A 13779-nucleotide genomic window follows, 5' to 3' on the forward strand; every position below is an offset into this window, starting at 1 on the left:
TTTAAGTTCATATTCTTGAACCTTGGAGATCACTCCATAGCTGTATGTGTAGTGCTTCCTCGTTTCTTTTTTACTGCATAGTGTTTGACTGTGTGGCTATATTATGACTTATCCAAGCAGTGACTTATTGATGGACATTTGGGTTTTTTCAATCATCAGTAATGCCACAGTGAATAATCTTATGCATGAGTCATTTTCTATTTATGTCTGATCCCATTTGGGGTAAATTCCTAGACATGGGATTGTTGGGTTGAAGGGTAATAACATATATAATTGTGCTCTATCTTGCCAACTTCTCTGCCATGGGAGTTGTACCATTTTGACTTTGCAGATCTTTTTGTTTGCCCTTTGCTCTTTATCCATGTCCATTTCCAGTCCTCCACTGCCTACCGCTGCCCTTCCTGTTATGGGAGAAACATAAACCCCTCACCTGTGTAGCCCTGGTTATTCAGGTTCCTATAACTCACAGCCAAAGACAATCATAATCATTTGGATACTGAGTAAATCTAATTAAAATTATGTTATGTTAATTGAGAAGCTTGTAACTGATTAGTAAGTTGGTATGTACTACAAGCTCCACTGTCCAACATGGTAGTATTACTGGAAACATAACTCTACATGAGATTAAGCTTATCTATCAAACAGTTAACCCAGTGTCACCACATAAGATGTGACCTGCCTCGGCTTTTTCCGTTATGGAAAAACCCACCCCCTGTGGCTTTCTGCCTTCTCCTCAGGATGTCTGTACTGTGGGAGGGGCCTGGACCAACGCTCCCCTCTAAGGTGTAGCCTTATACACAGTGCAAGTGTCTCTTTCAGGAATAGAATTTATACCCCCCCCCAAAAAAATGTATGGACAAAATCAGAAAACACAATCACCAGAAGGATGACCAGCGTACTATGAAGAAGAGACGATTTCATCGACAATGCAGAAAATAGCCCAGCCCCAAATATGAACAGCACCAAAGAGGCAAGTTCAGAGGAAATTTCTGAGTAGACAGCCCACAGGGTTTGAGAAAGGGCCTTTCCACCTCTACTTCAGTTTTGAAGGGAAGAGCAAGGGCTGAGATGCAGAACGCAAGGAGGACGTTTGCAAGTTCCTGAAGCTTTGGGGGTTTTCACAGTGTGGATGCCCATATTGTGTGATGGGATAAAGTGGGATCACCTGTCAGCCTGTCTGTTCACATAGCTATGCTATTCATAGAAAATGTACCTTTTTCCCCAAATTAACACCATATGCCTCTTCTCTTACCTAATTGGGTGTGTGTATCCTAGGGACCTGTGGCATGTAAGGGGAGGGGATCATGCCAGGTGACTCGAGTGGCCATTTTGGGCTCTCCCGTAGAACATTCTTCAGGATGAGAAGAGCAACAGGGAACCATATTAGTTAATAAATTTGAAATGAGGTTTGACTCCTGCCGTCTGCAGCATCATGAGGAAGGAAGAGAAAGAAGACAGCACCATCTTTGGGGCTCCAAAGACACCATCGGTCACTCTTCATGACCCCCTCCATCCCACTGGCTCATGGAGCCTGAGTTACACGGTCCCCCACTGTAACCCCTACCTCACAAGCACCACTAACACCCTTGCTCCCCTCTCCCTCACCAAGCCTGTGTCCGCCCCTCCATGTCTACACCCAAACATTGCTGGGGAGAAAGACTCCCCCTGTGGTTCCCAGGGGCTGGGAGGAGGGGACATCAGGAGTTACCAGTTCATGGTTGCAGAGTTTCAGTTTGGAACAATGAACAAGTTCTGGAGAAGGATGGTGGTGATGGCTGCACAACAATTTGAATGGACTTAATGCCACCAAACTGTGCACTTGAAAATGGTTAAACCAGTAAGTTTTGTGTCATGTACATTTTACCACAATAAAAAGTTAAAAACACACTCAATGTTGTTGGCTGGTGTCACTTCAATTTCAAGTACACAAATAGAAAGAGGACATTTGACACAGGCCATCAATCCTAATATATTGGGTTGGCCAAAAAGTTTCTTTGGGTTTTAACTAAAAGTAAAAGACACACTTTTCATTTTCACCAAGAACTTTATTGAACAACATATTCACCATTTTGTTCCACTACCTTCTGCCATTTTTCAGGCAACTTCATAATTCCATCTTCCCAAAACTTTTTATCTTTTTGAGCAAAGAACTGTTCCAGGTGCCTTTTACAGTCTTCCAGGGAATTGAAATTTTTTCCATTAAGAGAATTTTGTAAAGACCGAAATAAATGGAAATCCAAAGGTGCAATGTCTGGTGAATATGGTGGATGAATCCGAACTTCCCAGCCAAGCTGTAACAGTTTTTGCCTGGTCATCAAAGAAACATGCGGTCTTGGGTTATCCTGATGGAAGATTATGCGTTTTCTGTTGACTAATACCGGATGTTTTTTGTCAAGTGCTGCTTTCAGTTGGTCTAATTGGGAGCAGTACTTGTTGGAATTAATCGTTTGGTTTTCTGGAATGAGCTCATAATAGAGGCCTCCCTTCCAATCCCACCGTATACACAACATCACCTTCTTTGTATGAAGACCGGCCTTTGGTGTGGTTGGTGGTGGTTCATTTCGCTTGCCCCACAGTCTCTTCCATTCCACATTATTGTACAGTATCCACTTTTCATCGCCTGTCACAACTTGTTTTAAAAACGAAACGTTTTCGTTCTGTTTCAGTAGAGAATCACATGTGGAAATACGGTCAAGAAGGTTTTTTTCACTTAATTTATGTGGAACCCAAACATCAAAGCGATTCACACAACCAAGGTGGTGCAAATGATTTTCAACACTTGATTTGGATATTTTGAGTATGTCGGCTATCTTCCGCGTGGTATAACGTTGATTTTTCTCAATTAATGTCTCAATTTGATCGCTATCAACTTCAACTGGTCTACCCGACCACGGAGCATCGTCCAGCGAGAAATCTCCAGCATGAAACCTTGTAAACCACTTTTGACACCTTCAGTCAGTCACAGCACCTTCTCCGTACACTGCACAAATCTTTTTTTGCATTTCAGTTGCGTTTTTACCTTTCTTGAAATAATAAAGCATAATATGTTGAAAATGTTGCTTTTTTTCTTCCACCTTCAATATTAAAAATGCTACACAAAAATTCACCAATTTTGATAAGTTCTTTTTTTAAATGCACGCTGATATGACAGCTGTCACAATACAATCTAATACACTTGTTTCAAAAGAAATTAAGGACAACTAAGCGCTATTAGAGCCATCTTACGGAAAAAAACAAATGAACCTTTTGGCCAACCCAATACTTCCCTGGCTTTTTCACTTTCCCACTCTCCAAATGACTGTTTCACACTTGCTTCTGTCTCCTCCTACACTCTTATGCCTTTCCTCACCCTCAAGCTTCAATGAGAAAATGCAAGCCATCTGATAGAAACCTCTTATCTTCCCATCAACACCCCTACCACTAGCCACATTCTGCACCTTCTCTCCTGTTATTGGGGATGAAATGTCCTGCTCTTATCAAAAACTCCTCTCTGGGGTGAAAGGACTAGGGAATTATCGCTTAATGGTTAGAGTTTTGGTTTGGGGTGACGAAAACGTTTGGAAATAGTACAATCTAGCTGTACAATGTTGTGAATATAATTAATAGCACTGAAGTATACACTTAAAATAGCTAAAATGGCAAATATCATAACTATTTTACCACAGTAAAATTTTTTAAAAAACCCAGCCCCCCAACTTGGGCTCGGATCCCACTCAAGGACTTTCTTCCTGCAGGATTCTCTCTTGCTCCCAAGCCATCAACCTTTTTCGGCCTTTCTCTGTCTCCCCCTAACCAACCCCCCACCCCCAGACCACTGGTACCAGCACACAAACATGTTCCACCATCTCTTATCTTGAGAAAATGCCTGTGACCCTGGTCCCTCACCTGCTACTGCCTATACTCTGCTCCCTTCACAGCCATCCCCTTGAAAGTTTCTAGGTCACTCTCTCCTCACCTCACCCACCCAATCAGCCATCCATCCTTCCATATCCACAGGGACTGTCCATAGAGAAGACACGGATGAGCTCTATGTCATCCAATCAAACGACCACTCAGCCTTCTTGATACACTCCTGACTTCCATGGCACCGTCCTTTCCTACCTCACAGAGAGTTCCATCTGGATCTTTCTCTGGTTCCTCCTCTGCCTGCTAAAATGTCTCCAGGACTCTGTTCTGGCCGTCCTTCTCTTGTCGACTCATACAGTACCCCTAGGTGATCTCATTCAGTCATGTGGTTTAAATACTTATTTATGAAGATCAACATGCCCCAAATTCCCATACCCACATCTCCAACCCCTCCCTGGGTCTCCAGATTTTTACATCCTCCTGCCTAGCAGGCACCTCCACATGAATGACTTTCTGTCCCAAACCTTCTGTCCCAAGGCCCAGCTAAGGCCTTTCAAATGGCACCATTACCCACCCTGTCACTGGACTCAAATCATTAGTCATTTCCTTGATCCTTCTCTCCCTCACCTCTCACTGTTGATTTGGCAAGTGCTGTCAACTGTTCATCTGAAACATACCCCGAATCTGTCCACTTTTCTCCATCTCCATTCCCCCATCACCTAGACCACTGCGATAGCTTGATCCCAGGATCTTCAGCTTCCTTCTTGCCTCCTCCCTCTCCCCCCCAAAATAAATTACATCATTCCATGCTCCAGCTTAAACCCCTCCAACGGCTTTCACTGAACCTCCAATAACATCTAAACTCGTTACATGATCTGAGTCCAGGCTGCATCTCTCCAGCCTCACGAACCACATTCCATCTCATTCACTGTGTTCTAGCTACTCTAGCCATCCTTCTGGTCCTCTAACTCAGTGGTTCTCAGCCAGGGGTGATTTTGCCTCAAGGGACACTTGGCAATGTCTGGAGACATTTTGATTGCCACATTTTAGAGAGAAGGAGGTTACTACTGGCATCTAACATGTACAGGCTGGGGGGTACCGGGATGCTCCTAAAAGTCCCACAAGACACAGGAAAGCCCCCAAAGAATTATCTGGCCCAAAATGTCAATAGTACTGCTATGGACTGAATATTTGTGTGCCCCCAAATTCGTATGTTGAAGCCCTAATCCCCAGTGTGATGATATTTGGGGGTAGGGCCTTTGAGGTTTAATTAGGTTTAAATGAGGTCATGAAGGTGGGGCCCCATGATGAAATTAGTTCCCATAAAGAAGAGGAGGAGACTCTCTCTGCCATGTGAAGACACAGCGAGAAGGTTGCAGTCTACAATCAAGAAGAGGCCTTCCACAGATACCAAATGTGCCAGCACCTTGATCTTGGACTTCTCAGCCTTCAAATTGTGGGAAGTAACTATTTGTTGTTTAAGCCACCATAAATATTTGTTATTTTGCTATACTAGCCCAAGCTGACTAAGACAAGTGCTGAGGTTCAGAAATCCTGCAAGTTGTCAAAGAAAGTAGGCACTAATCTCCTTCCTGCCTCAGGGCCTTTGCACAAGTTATTCCCTTCACCCAGAATGCCCTTCCTCTGCTCTCTGCATGGCTCACTCCTTGGCATTCATGGCCCACCTCAGATCTTATTTTCCTAGAGATCTTTCTGATCACCCATCCTGAAGTAGTACCTCTACTCCTGTCACTCTCTATCAGAGCCCATTTTAATTTTCTAAATGTACTACTTGATAGTTTTCTTATTTTATCTGTTTGTTTATCATCTGTTTCCCCCACTAAAATTAAGTTTCTTAAGAGGAAGAATCTTCTCTGACTTGCTCACCAGGGCCTAATAGGGCTTCTTGCATAGTTGGTACTCAGTGAATACTTGGAGAACAAACCATTTTCCAGTTGATTAAGCTTGATTCCAAAAATACGTGTGAGTATCAAGTATGTACACTGTATAAGCAATAGGTACTACAGGACATTTAAAACTGATGAGCACAGCCATCCCACTCAAGCAGCTTACAATGGTGTAAGAAGGAGAAAAATGTGCTTTTACACACCTCAGGCAGAATAGGACACACGCTACAGGGAGATGGTACAGCATCATGTGATGAAGTGCACGCGTTGCCTTGTGAGATAACGTATGCACGATGCCTAACAGTATAATGGTTGAAAGGCAGCATCATATAAGAGTCAGGAAGGACTCTGGAGCCCAGACTAGAGAGGTTTGAATCCCAGCTCAGCTATTTCCAGCCATGTCACTTTCAACTCGCTTCTTAATCTCTCTGTGCTTCAGTTTCCTCATCTGTTACATGCAGATAATGAAAGCATCTGCTTCATAGCCTTGCTGTGGATTTAAATGAGTTATATTAAGTAAAGCACATGGCTACAGAGGTCACTAGGTCTGGCTACTAGTATTCAGAAAAAGGAGTGATCATACAGGACTAGAGACAGGGATGATGGAAGGGCTGACGTTTGAGATAATGTGAATTTCAATGGAAAAGATGATGAGAGCCTTCTCAGTGGAAAGATCATATTGTACATCAAAGGAGATGCACCATGGCTGGAGTGTTGCTTAGGAATAAGGTTGGGCAAACATCCATTTTTTTCTGTTCACCCATCTGTGTAAAGAAGGGTGCTTTTTTGAAGGAGAGCAATGGATGGAACCGTGCTCATCCACTGACCCTATTATATCAGAAACTGTGAGAGATCTGGTCACCAAATCACCATATCACTTTCTTTCTATTTTTTTATTTCTGTCCATTATGCTTTGGTTAAAAAAAAAAATGGACTTGAACTCATTTTGGCTCTACACTTACTACTGTGTGAGCTTAACCTTCTGAGTCAATTTACTCACCCCCGAAATGAGAATAACGAAGCCTCCCCACTCTACTTTAGAGAAGTAGTACGTGAATCAAATCAATTAAAACATGTGCAAGGCTTAAAGAGTGTTAGGTAGATACAAAACACTGATGTAAAATATTTTTATTACTATGATCCTTTTTCTAAAAACACCACCCAAGGTTTTACTCAGAAATAGTATATGCAATGCATTTTAATGTAGAAGAAAAGAATTAAAGAACTTTAAAAAATCTCTTTCTACCTACATGTTTCAGAAAAGAAAAGAGAAGGTAGGAAGCTACGAGGGCTGCATTCCCGGACCCCAGCAAAGGCGGACACACAAATGTTTCTGCAGCAGATCAGGGAGGACCAGACACTGCTTCTATCCATATTACACTCCACCTTGGTGGGATCTGAGTCTACCCTTTTAAAAGGCAAAGCCAGACAGAGGATCCATCCCCAAAGGGAAATGCCAACAAAATAGCCTCTCCTTCCTTCTTGAAAGGAAAAAATGATTTCCTTTTACTGTTTAGTCTAATAAGCAGGAATCTGGGCACCTCTGGCTCTGTCCTATGCATTGTGATGTTGGGGAAAATTTAAACTATCAAAATCCTAAAATAATCCCAGAGAGGCAAACTTGGGGTGAGGTGTGACTAAGAATCTCTTTAACTTGTAGACATTTCAAGACACATTGATCCATATTTTCTTAAGCCTCCCCATAGCTGTCTTTTCTTTCTCCTGAATCATAGGACTAAACAGTAAGACACTCTCCTAGAAGAATAACTAACTACCCGGAGAGCGGAGGAACTGAGCAGCCACTATGGGAAGAACTCCGTCCTGGCCAGTGAGCGCTCCCTGCGTTTGCTTCCTCCCGGAAAGCCCGTGGGAGCAAAACGGAGGCAGAAGGCAGGTTTCCTGGCTGAGCTAAGGCAGCTCCTTCCAGATCCCTGCGGCTGAGCACCCCTTAAGCTCACTGAGTTTGATTCGGGGCAGGTGCGGCAGGAGAGTCCTTAAGCATTGGCAGCAGGCAGCGGAGAGCAAAGGTCAAAGCCAGGCTTCCGGTGGGATCAGGGGCCCACACCCAGTGGGCTGAGCTGTGGAACCGCGCGGAAGGGGAGCAAAGCTTCTGTTATCTAATCAAGAACCAGATAAGAGCCAGGAGAAAAAGGCAGAAGGTACTTCTCTCGAAGCTCCGGGAGGTTGAGGGAAACAGAAGATGGGGGCGGGCTCCCCTAAAAGACGGGGAAGCTAGAGAAAAAGTTGCAAAACAAAACAAAACAATGAGACAGAGTCGGGAGGCGACAAAAGAGGGAAACTGGGACGGAACTGGGTCAGGCCTGAGAGCCCTGGGGGAGGGAACCGGCTCCGGGCTGGGCGCTGCCCCCAGAAACTTTAACTCCACGGCGTCGTCTGAGTCTCCTCCTCCCCCAGGGCTGTGGAAGAGGAGGGCAGGGGGAAGCCAGGCAAAAGGCGTGAGAGGAAGGAGCTTGTCGTTTTAAGGGACTGCCTACCTTTGGGCCGGGTCCCCAATTTTCTGGGTTTTGTTCCTGGTTTAAAAGGAGAAGTTTTACGTCACCCATGAGCGTCTGCATTTCTGTGGGATTCAAATACTCCCTAATTAGGTGTTGTCTCTTTACAGGAAAAGACGCCTTTTATTTCATCCTACTTTGCCATTTTAATTTTCTCCCTTCCGCGTTTAATGACTAGGTAGGGAGATGTTAAACAGCTGCTGTAAATCTTACAAACCCCGCTCCCTGGGAGCGTGGGGAAGGAACTTCCGGGTGCTCCCTCCCGTCCCAGAGGGGGGCCGCCGCGAGGGGACCCCCAGGTCCCAGCTTGGGGGCGGGGGCGGAGGGAGGGTGGGTGTGCCCGCTCCCTGCGCGGCCCCGCTGCCCCTCCCCCCTCTCCCGCAGCCCACCCCCTCCTCGACCACACACCGCCGCCTCCTCCTTTGGTTGCCCTTGGGGGTGGGCTGCAGGTTTGAGTGGGGCGCTGAGAAACACACATCCGTCTCCTCCAAGGGACCTGCTTGCCCCCCCTCCTTGGTCACCCCGTTCTAAGCGGGGCTGAGACTACTTCCCCAGAGCTAGAGAAATTACCTTGGGAAACTCTGGCAAATCAGGAGGGAAAACAACCGCGACAGAAAAGCAGAAGCGGCCAGGAAGATGTTTGGCCTTGGTCTGCTGGATACTGGCTTGCTTCTTGTGCTCTAGGTGTGAGGAAAATGACAGAAAGGAAAAGGAGCCGTAGTTTTTCTACAGCTAAAAATGTAAGGGGGGGGGTGCCCACACTCGCTATCTGGTTCTGGGCTGACCCTTCAGCAAAGGGTCAGTGTTTGTCTGCAAACTGCAGAAGCTTCCCAAGGGATCTGGAACACAAATTTGCAGGGCAGCACAGGGCAGCGGTTTCCGTCTACTGAGCTGCGTATGATGCTTATACGCTCATTTTGCTGGCAAAAGAGCCTGTCATAAAATGTAATACTGACTATAAAACAAATCAGCGCTTTGAAACGACTTGCTTCAGATGTTTTCATAAATCCCTAATGGCTCAGGCACTGCCTGCTATTGATAATATTAATGTGTTAATAGTTCCTCTGAAGCAGCAGCGCTGGGTAGGGCCGGACACACACACACACACGTGTGCAAATACAGCTGGGAATACCATGGAACTGGAAAACAATGCTTTGGCTCTCCCTTGAAATCCACCTGCACTTCGTTGACCTCAGAGAGCCAGATCCAAGTGAGAAATCGGATATTCTAAATTCTTGGCTGAAGCTCCCCCTTTAGTTTAAAGTGTTTTACATCGGTTCACAAAAAAATATATAGGTACATGGGTACATATAAAAGCATGTGTGGGCACCCGTGCTCCTAGCAGCAGTATTCACAGTAACCGAAAGGTGGAAACACACCAAAGGTCCACTGACAGATAAACAGATAGCCAAAATGTTATATAGCCACGCACTGGAATATTATTCAGCCATAAAAACGAATGGTGTTCTAATGCATGCTACAACATGGTTGAACTCTGAGGACATTATGCTCATTGAAATAAGCCAGACACAGACAAACATTGTATGATTACTTATATGAGGTACCTAGAGTAGTCAAATTCATAGAGACAAAGTAAAATAGAGGTTAGCAGTGGCTGGAGTGGGGATGGGGAGTTAGTGTTTAATGGGTACAGGGTCTGTTTGGGAAGATGAAAAAGTTATGGAAATGGATGGTGGTGATAGCTGCACAAAAATGTGAATGTACGTAATGCCACAAAACTGTATAATTAAAAGTGGTTCAGGGACTTCCCTGGCGGCCCAGTGGTTAAGACTCCTCACTTCCACTGCAGGGGGCATGGATTCGATCCCTGGTCGGGGAACTAAGATCCCGCAGCGCGGACACAAAAAATTACCAGAATTTTTTATGGTTTTTTTTTTTGGCTGCGCGGTATGTGGGATCTTAGTTCCCCCACCAGGGATTGAACCTGCACCGCCCGCAGTGGAAATGTGGAGTCTTAACCCCTGGCCCGCCAGGGAAGTCCTCAGAATTTTTTAAATAGAGAAAAGCATGTGAGTAATGGACATCAGAGTTCTCTACGACTCCCCCTCCCCCCCGCTCCTACTCATGTCCCCTGCCCAGGGCCCAGGGCAGCCTCCCCAGGGCCTCAGAGGGAGGTTGCCTCTGGCTCCCCCAGGATGCGAGCTGGGCTTCCTTTGCTCTTAAAGAAATGGGAAGTTTTGTGTCTACAGTTCTCCAGACAGGCATGCAGCCCAGGGAAACCTTCCCATTAAAGGAATGTAAGAACCAAGAAGGAGATTTTTCATGATATCATTTCTCTGCTCCTTCCTAACAGGCATTATTCAGATCGGAGGAATCTAAACCAACACTCCAATCTCCTTGCCAGTGGCCAAGGACACTACAGTGCTTTCAAGGCACTTTTCTGCCTCTGGACCACCCCAGCCCTCTGATTTATGGGGTGGCCAGAAAGGTCTAGAGAGTCGAAGTTAGGGGGAGAAGGTGGGGAGGGCTGCAGCGTTTGCCTGCGCTTGCCTCTCTGTCGTCTGGCGTTGCTCCCTCCTGAGAGGCACTTGCCTGGAATCGCTTCATGATTTTGCCCCTCACGGATACAAGCAGGGAACCACCCGTGCGGTTGGGTCTGAAGGCAGAAAGGAGTGCCCGTGCCTACCTAGAAGTTTCTCTCAGTAACACAGCAGCCGCTCGACCTAGGTCACCGGTTTTCTAACGCTTGCACTTTGGGGTCAGTTTATTTAAGAAAAGCCAGAGTGGTCAAACCTTTGCCCTCGCCCCTAAAACGAGACAAACGTTGGCATAATTCCTCCCATTCCAAGTCTCCCCTGGCCCTCCCTTAAATTTCCCTTACACGTCATTACCCCAGACCAGGCTGCTGAGAGCTCCTGGGTCCATCACGCAGGCTTTGGTCAGCTTTGTGTCTACAGTCCGTCATGCCCGGCCTGCTTCTCCTTGCAGGTCCGGAAGAGGCAACCTGCAGCTGGTGAGGGCGAAGGCTGTTCAGAACCCTCCATGGAGACAGGACAGAAATGTGAGCAGATGCCTATTCATTTTCAGGCTGATGGGCCCAGTGGCAAGGACCCCAGACAAGTAAGGGGAGTGGGCTAGAAGGGTCCCACACCTCCTGACGGGGAAGCCCCACTGGAAGGAGGTGGGGAGCAGAGCACAGGGCTTCCACTGTGGAGGGGGGGCTTGGGCAGGGTGGGTGCCGGGGACATGCGGCCCAGCAAAGGCAGAAGCAGAACAGAGTCTGAGATGGCAGCCAGCTAATGGGTTCAAAGCTGTTAGGACTCAAAGCAGGGAGAGAGATGCCGAACCTGCTTATCTGTAAGAAAACTTTGCAGCCAACATCTAGATTTTCTAAATCAGCCATTTCACGAAACTCCCTGCCAGTTCATAAAATGCTTGCCTGACTTGCCTGTTTTCTCCCTATGATGCTATTTTATTAAACATTGTTGAAGCTGTGGGAAGGGGCGGGTCGCCGCGAGGTTGAGGGGGAGAAGCGGAGAGAGAAGTCAGGGGTGAATTCCATTTTACTGTTATTTTAAAGGGAGTCTTTCTCAGTTCTGCTTCCTTCAAGGCTGCCCTAAATTTGGCTAGGTCCAGGATGGGTAGGCCCCCCCCCCCCCGATCATTTGCAAGGTTGGATTTAAATATGCTGTAACTGTGTGTGTGTACAGTCTTGGACGATCAAATATACATGTAACATGCATAGGTATTCATTATGTCAAAGCAGAAACATGTACAACAGACTCTAAGGCGGGCTGGTGTTTACAGTGTTTGGAGAGATATTTGAGAAAGTTGTGTTTCACGTTATGCAGACATACTTGCTTTTGCTGGTAATCCTTCTGGAAGCCTGACCATTTTAACTACTTCAGCATATATCACTTTAGGGGTGGGGAGAAGTATGCAAAGTTGCAAAGTGCTTTTGTATTTTTAAAGGTGCTTCTCCCAGATGGTTGCCCTGCCAGTAGATGGTCCTTCTCTGGATCCACTTCCTGTTTTTCAGGCTGACCCCAAGTTCTCAGACAATCCAGGGTGGGTCAGCAGCAGCTGGGGGGTCTCAGTGGGGTCTCTGAAACTCAAGGCAATGTCATGGGTACAGGCTCACCCAACCGGAGGCCTCAGGAGAGCCCACCTCAGGGTCCCAGGCAAACAAAGCTGCCACTCCCAGGGACACAACGACAGCCAGGCCCTGGGGCCACGCCTCAACCCTCCCTCCCCACCCCAACCCCAGCACAGATCCTGTCACCATGCTGCCACCCACTGATGCACCAAGCTCTCTCCGGGCCCACTAGAGTGCGAACACTCCAAACACTGAATCAAGAAGGTAACCTTCACACATTCATAGCCTCCAAATATCATCCTGAATCAAACAGGCCTGGCCACAAAAACCAGTGGAGAAATTCAAGACCCTCTCCTCAAAAGTTCACAGATACGAGGTCCACCTAGGAGACTAGCCTCAAGGACCCTCTGGGATCACTGTTTCTTCTGGAAGCCCACTCCTGGGGTGGAGGGGAGAGGGGGTCCCATGGGCCTGTTCCTAACCTCACAGCTGTGCACACTCGCCGGCTCCTGAGAACCGGAGCCGGATCATCAGTGACCCCTCGCCTCCTCCGCCCCCCATTTCCTGCGCTGGGATCTCGCGCAGAAGTTGAGCGTTTCCTGTGCCGGAGGGACTTCTCCAACTGGGAGCGGAAATCCCTGCGCTGGAGCAAGGACGCGTCGTCCGCGTTTCCAGCCCCGGGAGCCGAGACTCCTACGACCCACCGGGTTCTTGGCCGGCGCTGCGGCGTGTAGGGAAAGATGATTACACTCGAAAGGAATCACGACTCCTCGCGGGGCCATTACTCGCGTCGCTCCGCACGCGCAGGTTCTGGCCTGGCTTTCAGCAACTCCCCCAGCTCGCTAACCACTCGCTCGTAATTTGTGGGCCGCGGTGGAGCTGCGCCCGCGGCTGCAGTCCCCAAATGAAAGCACTTTTGCAGTCCCGGACACCCATCGAGCTGCCTCCGCGCACGCCAGGCCGGCACCTCCTGTTCGCGCTCCCCTCTCTCCGCCCAGCTCCTGGCAGCTGAAATGGATGTGATTTCACGCACATCCTGCGTACGCACACACGCGCTTCCCCTCCGACGCCGCCGGCACACGCGCACGAGCCTGGACGTTTTCTTTCTGTGCTCGCTTTGCGGGACATGCTTTCCTGCTCCGGCTTCGCTCTTTTCGCTCCTTCACTTCCTCTTCCTTCGCCACTTTCCTCCCGAGTCCCCTGGCCTGGCTCATTCCCCTCTATCGCCGCTGCCCTCGTGGTGCCCCTCGCCCTCTCTGCCCGGAGGAGAGGGGGCCGTGGAGACGCGCCCTGCGCGCCGAGCGAGGGCCGTGCTGCGCGCGCGCGGCTGGGACCGCAGGGCTGGCCTCTGGCCTGCGCCCTGTTTGTTTTCCCTTCGCCCCCTGAATGCTAGATTAAGACGTAAAGATTACCGGGGCCGAATAATGCCGGGAGTCAACACTCGAGCAAACAAAAG

The sequence above is a fragment of the Balaenoptera borealis genome, assembly GCF_965194805.1.
Source record: "Balaenoptera borealis genome assembly, chromosome: 18".
Taxonomy (NCBI): Eukaryota; Metazoa; Chordata; class Mammalia; order Artiodactyla; family Balaenopteridae; genus Balaenoptera; species Balaenoptera borealis.